Genomic DNA, 14,287 nt, shown 5'->3' on the forward strand with positions numbered 1-14,287 from the left:
TTCTCATGCATAATTCCCATTCTGTCCATCAGTGAGCACCCACCATTGCTGATACAGGATGGAAAGACTGACAGATAAAATGACAGAGCTGTTAGTAAGACTCAGTCAGTTTTACACATACACTAGACATATATATTTACAAGTAACCATTTTACTTGTACAGTAATAAGCACACAAGTTATTTAGGTGCCACACGAGGGAGATGGCTCCGTGGGTAAAGTGCTTGCTGAGCGAGCATGAGACTGAGTTCAACCTCCAGCCCCCATAGAGAAAGGTTAGGACTTGTATCCTCCCCACTGGAGAGCTGGAGACAGGTGGGTCCCTTTGAGCTCCCTGGGCAGCCAGCCCAGGCTGCTTGGGTAATCAGGGTCCAGTGAGAGAGCTGGTGGACAGTTCCTGAAGAAAGAACCATATTGAGGTTGACCTCTGGCCTCCATGTGTGTCCGCTCCCGCGTGTACCCACAAAAGTACAGACTCAAAAGAACATACACCCACATAGAGAAAAAAGGAGAGAGAGAAAGAAAGAGAAAGCGGGGAGAGGGAGAGAGAAAAACCCAACTCCAGTAATTAGGTCATAAGGAGCAAGTCTAGTTGGCTGACTGAACCCTTTGGCCAGGCTTTCTGGGTCAGACTAAGTCCTGGTTGCTGGCCAGCCTAGGGTTCAGGTCCCTTTCCCTGGTCTTTTCAATGCCCATTCTTTCCTCTGCAAGGGACTGCAGCCAGGCTGGTTTCCTCTAGAGGAGGAGTTGTAAGGGTGCCGGGCTCAGGGAAACAACACCGGTATTTCTCCTCACCCAATGACTTTGTTAGGATGAATTCTAAAAGAGCAACCACCGAACAAAGACTATGGAAACATGCTAATTATGATACCCGACCTGTCAGATTTTTAACCATTATATTTTTCTTAATTAATTAATTTGTGTGTGTGTGTGGGGGGGTGTTTACACACATGCGTGCAGATGCAGAAATCAGAAGAGGACACTGCTCCATTACTCTCCAGTCTACTGAGACAGGGTCTCTCACTGAACCTGGAGGTGGCGGACAAGCTCATGGATCCTCCTGTCCCCATGCCACAGCACTGGGTCTGCAGAGTGGCTACATCTGACTGTTTAGAGGGGGCTGGACCGGAATTCAGCTCCTTGTGTGTAGAAAGCTTCACTGACTCTCTGTCTTGTCTGCCCAGCCCCTGTATTTTTCTTGATTTTCTATTCATATTCCACCTACCAAATACCATAAATATGATGTTCCTTTTTTTTTTCCAAGTGAGAAAACATGTAGAAAATGAAGTTTTATCTTTCCCTTCCTCCTCCTCTCCCTATGCCCTCCTTTCTACACCGGGAATCCAACCCGGGGTGTCACACACGCTAGGCAAATACTCTAACTACACCACAGACCAACAGTTTCACTTTGGTAATCAACTTGCATTTGTAATAGTTGAACCTTACAATCTAGGTTGGTTTTGTTTGTTTGTTTGATGTTTTGAGACTGAGTCTCTCTGTGTAGACCTGGCTCTCCTGGATCTCACTCTGTAGACCAGGCTGGCTTCGAACGCAAAGATCCATATGTATCAGCCTCCCGAGTGCTGGGATTAAAGGCGTGCACCAGCCCCCTGGCCTGTTCTTTGTTTTGCTATGGACTTGTAGAGAAAGAATAATATTTGGGGAAATATTCATATCTCTAGAATGTTTCTATTCCAAGGAAAGGTTAAGGCAGCTTGACTGTTTTGAGGAAGGTGAGACTGCAGGGCAGCGGGGAGAATGGCTCTTCAGGGCCTCTTCTTACTTAACTGTCCAGTTCTGTGAGCAAGTGCAGCAGATGCTACTGAGGCAACGTAACTTCAGACAGAAGCAGGGATGCAGAGACCAACCCTACCCTCAGCTGAGTCTGCCTCTGTACTTCCCTTCTGTCAGCCCAGCTGGCCTGTCTGAGAGTGGTCCTGTGTCCCAGCCTCCTCCGTCAGACTTCAGGTGGAGAATGTTCTCTGCTTTTTCCTCATTGCATAGTTTATATTTTTATTATATTCCTTATTATATGCTCCTTCCCTTGGTGCTGAGTCTCTCAAGCTTAGAGGACAGGAAAGTATCTGAAGCTAACAGAATTTGCAGATTCCTCCACCCTGACCCTGGAGACTCTAATCTGGAATTTCTGGCGCCCGAAGATTCTGATGGGGGTCCTTGGAAAATCTCATTTTGAGAAATGTTTTGGAAACACGGTAGTTTTGATTTTTTTTTTTTTGTTTTTTGTTTTCCTTATCCAGATTAAATTCTAATTTAAACCATGGGGTTTTAGCTGGGTGTGGCAGTGCACACCTGTGCTCTCTGCTACACAGGAAGCTGAGGTCTCTAAGAGTTGAGTTCAGGAGTTTGTGGGCTGCCCAGGCAACATTGTGAGACTCTGTCTCAAAATATTTAAACCGGGGCTGCGAGTTTGCTCAGTCAGTAAGACACCTGCCTTGCAAGCACAAGGACTACCTCCAGACCCCAGGTTAAGAAAAGCAGGGTGAGCCGGGCGTGGTGGCGCACGCCTTTAATCCCAGCACTCGGGAGGCAGAGGCAGGTGGATTTCTGAGTTCGAGGCCACCCTGGTCTACAAAGTGAGTTCCAGGACAGCCAGGGCTATACAGAGAAACCCTGTCTCGAAAAACCAAAAAAAAAAAAAAAAAAAAAGAAAAGCAGAGTGGGCTGCAAGGCTCACTGACTACTTGGGGAGTTCAAAGCCACTGAGAAATCTGTCTCAGAAATTCGAGGTGAGAAATTCGATGGCTCCTGAGACTGTCCTCGAGCTCCTACATATGCACACATGTGTAGTAGACACACACATTTAAACATTGGCTGTAATGCAATGTTGCTCACTCTTTCTCTCCTCTCTGTCTCCTTCCTTCCTTCCTTTCTTCCTTCCTTTCTTCTTTCTCCTCCTCCTCTTCTTTCTCGCCTACTTCTCCTACCTATGCTATCCCAGCTGTCCACAAATTTCTGGACTCAGCAACACCCCCCCACCCCCACCCTCTCAACCCCCCCACACCCGCCTTAGCCTTCTGAGTAGCTGGCATAAGGGGCATGGCAGCTGTGCCACCCATTTTAATTGGCCCATGGATCTGGCAGTTTTCTGTTTCTAGCCCTGCCCTCTTAAACTCTTCCAGAATACATCTAGAATCTCCAGTTTCCCCCTCTGCCACATTAGGAAGCACCGATTTGAGGGTATGTCCCTGAGAGACAGGTGGAGGAACTGGTGTGGAGATATTTGGCCATCTGCCAAGGCTGACAAAACCGGCACTCTATGAGTTAATTGGGCCCTGGCTCACTGCCTGTTAGGTTCTGACCCCGGATTCTGTCAACAAACAAGATTGGATCTGGTCTGTGGCCAGGTTCACATTAACCAAACTCGTAGCGCCATGAGCACGCAAGCCTCACAGCACAGTTAGCGTTAGAGAAGAGACTACATGTCATTAATGTGGAGTCTCCCCGCATACACGTGGTTTGGGAAGCCCCACTACAATTGGAAGGCTGCTCTGTGGTCAAGAAGTAAGAAAAGGGAAGTTAAATACATAACTTGCTTTCTGAGCAGATTGGGCCTGATTCGTAAATTTCCAAAAGTGAGCTAACATTCCCGATCTTGCTGACTGACTTAAGCCTTCTGAGCAATTTACTCATCTTGTGAATTTGTTAAGGCCACTGAGTAAAATTTCACTCAGAGAAGAAAATCATCTTTTTTCTTTAAAGGGAGTTTTGCAGGGTCCAGGAGAGAGTGACTAACTAAGACAACGGCAGAGTTCCTAGGCAACTCAGAAAACTACATGGGAACAGACAAGAGGACAGGCATTTGTATCCCCTGGCTTTTCCCTCTCTTCTTTCAAAGCCATCAAGATTCACACACAGGAACCCCCATCCCTAGTGACTTACAAAAGCCTAATCACTAACACACACACCCCCAAAGGCCCCGTAAACATTGTAATGTTCTTAATACTTCACGATGGGTGAAAACACAACCAGGGGTGTTGGAGGACATTACAATATTCATTTTTCTAAGCTACTACGTGGAGTAAGAGTTAGGAACATAGTTAGTGGTACTGGGTCAGTTAAGTGCACAGTCACCCCATAGCATTTCTGAAACACTTTTCAAAGAAAACCAAAAGGAGACCAAATAGAACACAGCATTCCATTTCTTCTGCCCTTGGCCAAGAATGTAAAGTATTTCAGGATATTCATGGGTTTATTTTTAAGAGGCTCTACTTTTAAAATTTTGTGTGCATATCTGTGTTTTTGTGTGTATATGCGTGCAGGTGACTGTGGAGGCCAGGAGAGGCCATCAGAGTTGGAGTTGCAGGCAATTGTGAGTCACCCAGTATGGGTACTGTCACCCAGTATGGGTACTGTCACCCAGTATGGGTACTGTCACCCAGTATGGGTACTGGAAAGCAAACTCAGTCAGTCCTCTACAAGGGTGGTGAGTGCTTTTAACTGCAAGCTCTCTGGGCAACCCTCATGCTTTCTTTTTCAGTGTAGGCATCTCAAAACCAACATCATTCAGGAGAACTTCCTGACATAACGGTGTGTCCTCTGTGTTGTTCAGCAGAGCCACTTGCCTACTTGAAGTATGCGATGAAGAGATTTGGTTTTTACTTTCATTCATTTCAATGTAAGTGGCTCTGTTTGGGCAACACAGCTCTCTTTCTTGCTAATGCTGATAGGTTTCTTCTGTGACCACAAGCAAAGAGCGCTGTTGGGAGTAGCACCAAGGTAGGCTTGCTGGTTGAACCCCCTGCATTTGACTCAAGTGCCCATGGGGGGAAGGAGCAAATAGAAGAATTCCTTTGTAGTGTCATTACTGCTGCCTTCCAGGTCCTTCTCAGATCCCAGCCTCTTAGGACTCCGCAGACTGCAGAGAGCAGAAAGTCACTTGGATTTGGTCTGGGGGAGCAGGAGCACCCAAAGGCATGAAATCAGCATGGCCCCTGGATATACAATATATTTACTCTCCGTGAACACTGAGTTTTACCTGTTTCCCCCCAAATCTGCCTCATTTGGCCACACGTGGCAACTTAGCTGACGACTTTCTACCTCATAGCAGTAAACAGGACCACCCAAAGCTCTTGTCAACACACCAGCCAGGCTGAGGCTGTATTTCTCAGTGTTCATTCCAAACGCTTCTAGCAAGGTACCCCCTGGCCTAGGGTGGCTTATGTGTGCAGTCTTCCTCCGATTCCCTGTGACTGAGAACAAGGCTAACTTTAGCTGTATGAAGCTCTGTGGGTTTTTTGGTTTTGTTTTTGTTTTTTTAAATGGCTATGTGGCTAAAGAGGGTGGTGGGAAAGGGACAGGCGAATAAATGGGAGCTGGGCACGGTAGCACAAGCCTTTAATCCCAGCCCTTGAGAGGCAGAGGCAGGTGGAGTGTTCGAGGCCAGCCTGGCCTACAAAGGGAGCTACAGGACAGCCAGGGCTGTTACACAGAGAAACCCTGTCTCGAAAAACAAAGGAAAAATCATATCGAAACAAAGCAAGGGGCACTGGGGGTAGAGAAGCCCATGAGAGGCAACCACCATTCTCACTCCGATCCTTGGTGACCTGGTCCTTCTCTGAGTCCCCCTTCTCAGGTTGTATAGTCTGTCTCCATAGCCTCCTTTGATGGAAGCTTCCCTACCCATGTTCCATTACAGCAGGACTCTGCTGCCAGGTGACTAATTAGTCTGATGTAGACAACTGACTAAATGGAAGAACTCACTTGAGGAACAGAGAGCATCAGTTTCCTCACTGAACAAGTGGGGATGAAATGGCCTATTGATTGGGGGGTGGGGGGGGCAGGGGTTAGAGCCAAATAATCAAAGTTATTACCAAGAACACTTCCTTCCTTCTAATAAAAACATTTCTGCTTAATCTATATGGCAACGAAACCGTCATGTCTTCTGGGGAGGTTAAGCATGTGATGCCAGGAGAATAGAATTACGGTGTGTGTGTGTGTGTGTGTGTGTGTGTGTGTGTGTGTGTGTGTGTACCATGCACACATGAAAAGATCGAGAGGACAGCCTCGTGGAGCTTGCCCCTTTTTGAACTTCACATGGGTTCCAGGGATTGAACTCAGGTCAATGGGTAGACAGGGCATGTGCCTTTATCCCCTGAGTAATCTCACCTGCCCTGTATCATTTTTGAAAATATAACCAAGTTTATTTTGCCTATAATTCATATTTGAAAAGCAAGGATAGCTGGGCAGTGGTGGCGCACGCCTTTAATCCCAGCACTTGGGAGGCAGAGGCAGGTGGATTGCTGAGTTGGAGGCCAGCCTGGTCTACACAGTGAGTTCCAGGACAGCCAGGGCTATACAGAGAAACCTTGTTTTGAAAACGAAACAACAACAACAAAAAACCCAAACAAACAAACAAAACAAAAAACCAAAAAAACAAAAAGAAAGAAAGAAAGAAAGAAAGAAAGAAAGAAAGAAAGAAAAAAAGAAAAGGAAAAAAGCAAAGCAAAGAAGGGTAAACTTTTTTATATTTCAAGGGTAAAAATTTACCAACCTGTGCAATCTTGAGTACAACTCTGTGCCACTTTCCTGATCTGTAAAAGGGATTATCATAGCTATTACTTCATAGGATTGTCATGGCAATTAGATTTACACTAAATGTAAAGTGGTTAAGATAGAGCTAGCAAAAGTAAACACTATATAAATCTTAATAATTATCATTTTTTCAATGTACGGTCTTTAAGTTGTAATGTAATGAAATGCAAAGATGCAGAATAAAAAAACAACAGCAACCACAAAACATTTTATAAAATAAGCATTACAAGTGGCTCACACTTGTAATTCCAGTTCTCAGGGTGTCAGAGACAGGAGGATTATTGCAAGGCCACCCTAATCTACATAACAAGTCACCTTCCAGCTGGGGCACCACAGCGAGATACTGTCTTTCATTTTAAGTTTTTAATGAAAATTACTTTATTGCAAAAAAAATTGTGAATAAAATATCACGCTAGATTAACCTAGCTCTTAAAACAAGCACTCACACCCAGGATCTGCACACCCCAGTGAGCATCTATACAGGAAGAAAAAAAAAAAGGCAAAAAGGAACTCAAAGAAGAAGTGCACTGTACATAATAAGGGTGCATCTTTCAGAGGGCGAGGAAACCTGAACCCAACCCGGGAGTTTCAGGATTTGCCTTTTTTGCCTAATACCTTATCCCCTAGTTGAATGCTCACCAAGAGGGCAGGGATGAGAAACAGAAACAGCCCTGTTGTTGGTCATTAGCATATGGCTCTAACTCCTGTTTTGCCACCTAGGACTGATGGGGCCCAGCAGAGGACCTCACCTCTCCCTCAACCTTCTCTTGGTGTGAGGAGTAAATGAATGTGCGGAACCTGCAGGTGGCATGTTATCATGTGGCACTAGCATAGGGCCCAGAATGGTCCCCCTGTTTTTCAGATAGCACAAATCAAGGATGCATGTTTGATTTATGGGGCTGGAGAGACATGTAGGTCGGTGAAGTGCTTTCCTTACAAACACAAAGACATGAGTGTATCTACAGAGCCCATCAAACAACAACAACAACAATGACAAACACTGGTGTAGTGATGTGTGCTCTAGGCCAACAGACAACCCTGTCTCAATAAACAAGGTGACTGGCATCTGATGCAGAACAGCTGAGGTTGACCTCAGGCTTCTATACACGGGCACACACATATGTGCCTGCACACAGGCACGCACACCTTGCCAAGTTTCTTAATCGCTTTTGCCACTCCTATAATTGACATAAGTTTAACGTGACTGTGACCCTGGTTTTAGACTTTTTTCCCCTTCATTTAAAAACTGGGAAGTTGGAGGCTGGAGAAATGGCTCCGTAGTCAAGAGAACTGGCTGCTCTTTCTAGAGGGCTGGGGTTTGATTCCTAGCACCAACAAAGCTGCTTGTAACCATTTGTAACTCCAGTTCCAGGGTACGTATACACTCTTCCGGCTTCTCCAGGTACCAGGCTTGCGTATGATGCACAGGTACACATGCAGGTAAAAACTTATATGCATAAAACAATATTTTTCTTAATTGGAAAGTAACATCTAATAAGACTTTTCACTTTTTGGCTGTCCCTTCTTTGTTTTCTCCTCTTCCCATTCCAGTTTTATAAGGTTTAGTTAAAACCTGGGAAAAAATAAAAAGCACGCCGTGGCACTATCCAGGGGAGGAGGCTAGCTTTTCAATCGCTTGCTTGTTTTTAAGGCGTGAAAGTAAGAACTGGGAGCTTGTTAATCCAGTACTGACTTGGCAGGTAGGAGGGAGAGGCCATGCAGGGAAGAAAGCCTGGGCAAGGACGGGAGGGAATTCTTGCTGCAGAGGACTGCAGCATTGCACAAATATGGGAGAGAAGATCCTGCAAAGAAAAGGACAGGAAGGGAGGGCTGCAGGGAGGCAAAGCACACCCCCCCTCCCCCTCCCCCGTCCTCCCCTCCTCCCCCTCTAAGGAAGCCATCAAGGAAAAGCTACAGGAAAACAAGATGGAAGAGGCCATGGTGGAGGACCTCCCAGGTTTGCCCAGCTGCTAACAAGTCTTTCATATGGGTTCTACTGTCCTTGGGGAGCAAGAAAAGAGGAAGAGGATTCAAGGCTACAGCTGACTTCTGTAGTAGGACCAATTTAAACTTGTCCCCAACTAGCTTAAAAATAAATGAGACACAGACTATGGTTATTTTTTTTGGCTTTGACAATTACTGGTGGGTCACCTGTAGTCTACTCTTCCACCTGCTGGCCTGGCTGCCTTGCCACGGGTGTACCCAGGGGCTTGCTGTTTCCCCTGTCCCTGTGCCCCTGGTCCACCTCTCTCCTCTTCCCACTCCTCTCTCTTCTCCACCCACAACCAGGGAACTCAAAACCCACCTGCCTCTAATCCCTCCAGTAACCAATTTTATTTCATCAATAGCTTTCAGTCAAGGAACAAGGTTTGCATAACAAAAGTTGGTAAACGTGAGAATTCACACGTAGGCCTAGACCTTCTGGGTACAGAATTTAGCATTACAATACATAGCAACGCGCCAAACCTCAACAGAGCAGAAGATATATTTAAAAATATACCTTCACCGGGCAGAGGTGCCTTTAATCCCAGCACTTGGGAGGTAGAGGCAGGCAGATTTCTGAGTTCCAGACCAGCCTGGTCTACAGAGTGAGTTCCAGGACAGCCAGGGCCACACAGAGAAACCCTGTCTTGAAAAACCAAACACACACACACACACACACACACACACACACACACACACACACACACACACCGGAAAAATATACCTTCATTACTGTTTACTGTTGTTAACATTTACTTCTCTTCCCCCACCACTATAAAAATAAAATAATCTAAATCACACTTGTCCCTACCCTTTCTCACCTTCCCATTCCTGGTAACTAATATTATATTAGAGGTCGTTGTCAAAGTGGTGGGAGAGTGGGGGCCGGGGGAGTCATCGAGAGTTATGATAGACTGACAGACTGCTGGAAACCACAGACCTCTAGTTACATGTCTCAGGGTACTCAAGAGCCCTTGGGATCCGGAGGAGGAGGGGCTATGTAAATGACCTAAAAGGACCTTTGCTTCTTCTCTGACTCACTTCCATTTGGGGGAGTACTCTTATTTAGTACTATTTCTATTAATACCCATGTGTGTCCCTGATCCAAACGTTTGTTATTGGACACCAGATTCTGCAAGTTTCAGTGTGCGCCCCTTTGGGCAAAGATCCTCGTCTATAGCATTGATAAATCTCAGCATGCAGGATCTCATTTAAAAGGCCCAGAAAAGTGATAAGAGATCAGTTAATGAAGACAAAGGAAAGCCTTGCCCCACACTGCTAAACAAGTCATAGTGAAGCAGGGAGAAGAGCTGTCCTTGAGTTGACCCGAGACTCTCTAAGGTGTGCGTTACTCAGGGCTTAGAGTTCTCTGCTCAGGGTCAGACAAAACTTCCTTGGAGTCAGGGGCTAGAGGTCTTGACTCTCGAAGTCAAAGGATGAAATTCAGAGATTGAGAGTGAGTTTAAAAAGTACCTTTTATTATAGGGAAAAGCTTAAAGAAAAAAGATGTCAGAAGTCAAGCAGAGCTCTGGTAGCAAGAGCAACTCCAGAGGGGACACAGCAAGGTTAGTCAGATGAGCTCTAGAGGGGACATGTTAAGATGTTCACCTAAGGGCCTTTCTCTTCTTTTTTTTGAATTTAAAACTCATGGCAGAGACTAGACAAAGAAAAATTCCTATTCAGATTGGCTAATCCTCTGAGCATAATACACGCTGAGCTCCCGACTTAGCCTGGGAGATGATCACATATTCTTCAGTCTATACGTTCAATTAGGGGCATGTCACAATTTGAAGTCCTCTTCTGCCCATCTCTGCCTTGCTTTGTTAGCTGTTGTTGTTAGTTCTGACTAATTACTAGTCTGTCACTGCAGGTGTTGCCAGTACTAGACCTTGATGGTGTCTGCTAGCTGCTTATTGGACAGTCCTCTTTCTCCTCTACGTGACTGGATTGCAGTTTATCACCGGCCTTACACCACTACGGTCTATGGATAGTTAACACTTATCATAGTTACCAAGATGTGGCTGTAGTTTCCACGTGTTCCTTCATCTCATCTCCTTGTCTAGCTGATGGCCTCTTTTCTGGACTAGGTTGATGCTTCTTGTTGGAAGTGGAGGGAGCCAGCCAGACTGCCAACACTTGCTCAACACCCTGTCCCTTCCTGTTATCTGTCCACTTGGGTATCTCTTCTCCGGCTGTAAGCCTCAGGTTTACGCCTCTGCCTTCCCAATCTCACCCTTGTGACTCTAACAGAGTTTGCTTTCACATTTGTAGATTCTTGGATTCTACCATTACCAGACAGCTACACCTACTAATGAAGGGATATTTAGGTATCTTGTCCCAGTCTTTACTATGTAACAGGAGAGGACCAGACACCGGTCCCACTCCACCATCTGGAATTCTTAGAACACTGGCATGCTCACACAGGTCTTGCTCCGCTCCAGCTGGCAGTGAAGGTGTGGCCTTGCTGGAGGACTTGTTGCCTTGTTTGAGGAAGGGTGTCACTGGGAGTGGGCTCTGATGTTTCAAAAGCCTGCGTGAAGCCCAGTATTTCTCTCTCTGCCTGCAGATCAGGATGTAGCTCTCAACTCTTTCCTCATTACCATGCCTGCCATCGTGCTTCCTGCTGTGATGATATTGGACTAAGCTCCTGAGACAGTAAGCCAGCCCAACTAAAGGCTTTAAGAGTTGCCTTGGTCATGCGGTCTCTTCACTGCACTAGAACAGTGATGAAGACATTGTCCTTGGGTAGTTTTCCACCTTATTTTATTTTAGAACAGTTTTGCCTGCATGTATGTATGTACGTATGGGTGTCACGTTTATGTTAGGTGTTCCAGGAGGTCAGACGCCCTGGTACTGGAGTCACAGACCGCTGTGAGCCACTGTGTGGGTGCTAAAAATTAAACTTTCGATCCCTGTTAGAACAAGATGGCTCACATGAACCATCTCTTCAGCCTTCCACCTTACTTTTTGAGACAGGATCACCTATGGAGCCTGGAGCTTACGGATCCAGTTAGGCTGGATGGCCAGTGAGCCCCGGGGATCTACCTTTTTCCGGCCCTCCTCAGAGCTGGGGTTACAGTGGGCACCACTATGTCTGGGTTTTATGTAGGTCTTGGGGAAGCTAAATGCAGGACCCCATGATTGTATCGAAGGAGCTTTCTTTACAGGTGAACTATTTCTGCAACCGCCATGATTACTTTCTAAGCTCTAGATTTTCTGTGTCTGTTTAGATCTGTTTCTGGAACAAAGGGCTATTGTCATTTGCTTTCAGTGTCTTTAATTTTTTTTTCCTTGAGATGGTATCTCTTGTAGTCCAGGTTAGCCTCTTACTATGTAGAAGAGGATGACTTCGGATCCTCTTGCCTCTACTTCCTGAAAACAAGGATTACTTGTTTATGCAGTTCTGGGGGTTTAACCCAAGGCTTGATGTAGGCCAGGCAAGCACTTTACCAACCAGGCTACCTACATCCAAAGCCTTAATTTTATGTTATACATTTTATTGATAATTCTGAAAACCCTAAAATAATCTTTTAAAAGTGTGGTCCAGAAAAAGCCTACCCATTCGCAGCAGAGCTAGGCACATTGACTCTGCTTATTTCTACTTGTATCCAACCTTTACCTTTAGGCCAAGACCTAGGGAATTCAAGGGCAAAGTGAATTTTATTTTGTAATTGAAGAACAATGGTGAAAATGTCCCCAAAGCTTGGTTTTGATTGACTCTAGCCACAGGGCTGTGACTAGTGTCTCAATTGATATACATAAAACCACCCTTTTCTCAAAAACAGATTCCTCGAGAGGACAAAAGAACAGGAAGATAATGTATTTGATTTTTCTAAAAAGACTATTATCCAATTAATTTTGTTTCTCAAGCCTTTGACCATGCTAGCAAGTAATTACTTTTATGGCTGGAAAGATGACTACTAAATACTTAGCATTAATTGCAGTTTCAGACTCGCTTAAGACACACACACCTCAGTTATCTTGGTTTCTAAATTTGTTTTTTTCTGGTTAGATCCAGAGCCAGGTGCAAGGAGGCCAGGTGCTCAGTCTCAGGACTATCCTGGCGTTGCGCCTCAGCTTTCCAGTCGGGCTTATGAACATTCTGGCGGTTAGACCATCTATTCCCCCAGACTCGCAGATGCTGCTCTTCCCCCACTGGCTCTGCACAGAACATCATTATCTTTGCTGAGCTTCTGTCTCTATGGCAATAACAGATGGGAAGTGCTGCGGAATTATTCATGTTCACACAGGCAGTCAAGAAGCGTCGAGTAGGAGGTGGGAGAGGGGCATGACCTGGGAGCACGGAGATGGGGGCCGACAGGAGCTGGGGCGGAGGCGGTGATGAGAGGTGACATTTGTTAGACCTATTGTGGGGGTTAAAAAAAAAAGGACGAAAAATCCTCAAGCACAAAAGTATTCCCAATTGGACAACTGCAAATGTAGACCCAAACATGAGTAACCCCGAAGCGGTAAAATAAACCCGGCGAGAAAAGGAAAAAAAAAAAAAAAAAGAAAAAAAAAAGGTGGGGTGGGGGTGGGGTGCGCCACCGTCGCCGAAGCTCGAGTTCCCTAAGTCTGCGCAGTGCTACTCGCTGCGCTATTTCAGTTCCTGATCCTGCGGTGGGGTGGAGAAAAGGGGATTTCTTGGTGTTTCGAAATATGACGGGCTAGCTTCACAGAGTTGAATATTCGAGCTATCCTGGATACGTTGGCTAGGAAGTCCCCTCACCCACCCCCGCCGGCGGTTCGAGGTGGCAGCCGAAAGTGGTTATCTTCCTCCACCTCTTACCGTCTCTGGAAAAATTAAAAAGAAAGAAAGAAAGAAAAAAACACACCCGAAAACACCAACCAAAGTGCTTAGTGAATCAGAATGGGTCACTTATGGAGGCTAAGAGCAGCTGGGGCAGCAAGATCTGTCCCCGCGGTGCGCAAACCGCGGACTCTGGGGCGATGGCGGCCGGGTCAGGCCACCCCAGAGCGGCCAGGCGGGGCTGCTCACCGGCAGCTGGCAGGGCGGCCGCGGCGGGAGGCCCCACGGGGGCGAGAGGCCCCGCGACGTCGGCACTGGGCGGGGGGAGGGTGGCAACACTGGGAGCGGGGAGCACGGGGGCAGGTGGTGGCGCTGCGGGGGGGGGGGCGGTGGCAGCGCGGGGGCGTCTGCGCGGCGGGCTCAGCCCGGGGGTCGCGGCGGGGAGCCACCCGCAGGCCACCTCCGGGGCGGGGCCGGGCGGCCAGCTGCGGCCGCGGGGGTTGAGGGGGGCTGCTGGCCGAGCCTGACCTCGGGCGCGGCCAGCTGCCGGGGTCGCGCACAGTGCAGCCCGCCGCGCCCTGCCCCCTCTCCCCCTTCTCACCCCCCCCGCCTCGCAGCGCGGCGGCCCGGCGGCCAGGGCGCCCCCAGGTCTGGCCCGTCGCCACACGGCGGCGGGCGTGGCGAGGGCGGCCCCAGACAGCCGGCTGAGCGACTCGAGGAAGGAAGGAGGGCGGCGGGGGTGGGGCCGAGGGAACATCCTGTCTGAGCCGGGCACCGCAGACAGCGCCGTGCGCCAGCCGCCCAGACGGCGCGCCGGGCCAGCAGCGCGGGGTACGCGCGAGGGGGGCGGGGGAGCGGGAGCACGCGCGTGCGCGGCCGAGGCGCCAGGCGCGCGCCCCGGTCGGGGCTGGGGACGCGCGCGCAGCCTGCAGTGTGCAGCCCGCCGGGAGCCACAATAGGCCAGACGGCGCGCGCGCCCGAGGGGCTGGCTGGCGCGGGGCCG

Source organism: Mus musculus, chromosome 3, assembly GCF_000001635.26.
Source record: "Mus musculus strain C57BL/6J chromosome 3, GRCm38.p6 C57BL/6J".
NCBI lineage: Eukaryota > Metazoa > Chordata > Mammalia > Rodentia > Muridae > Mus > Mus musculus.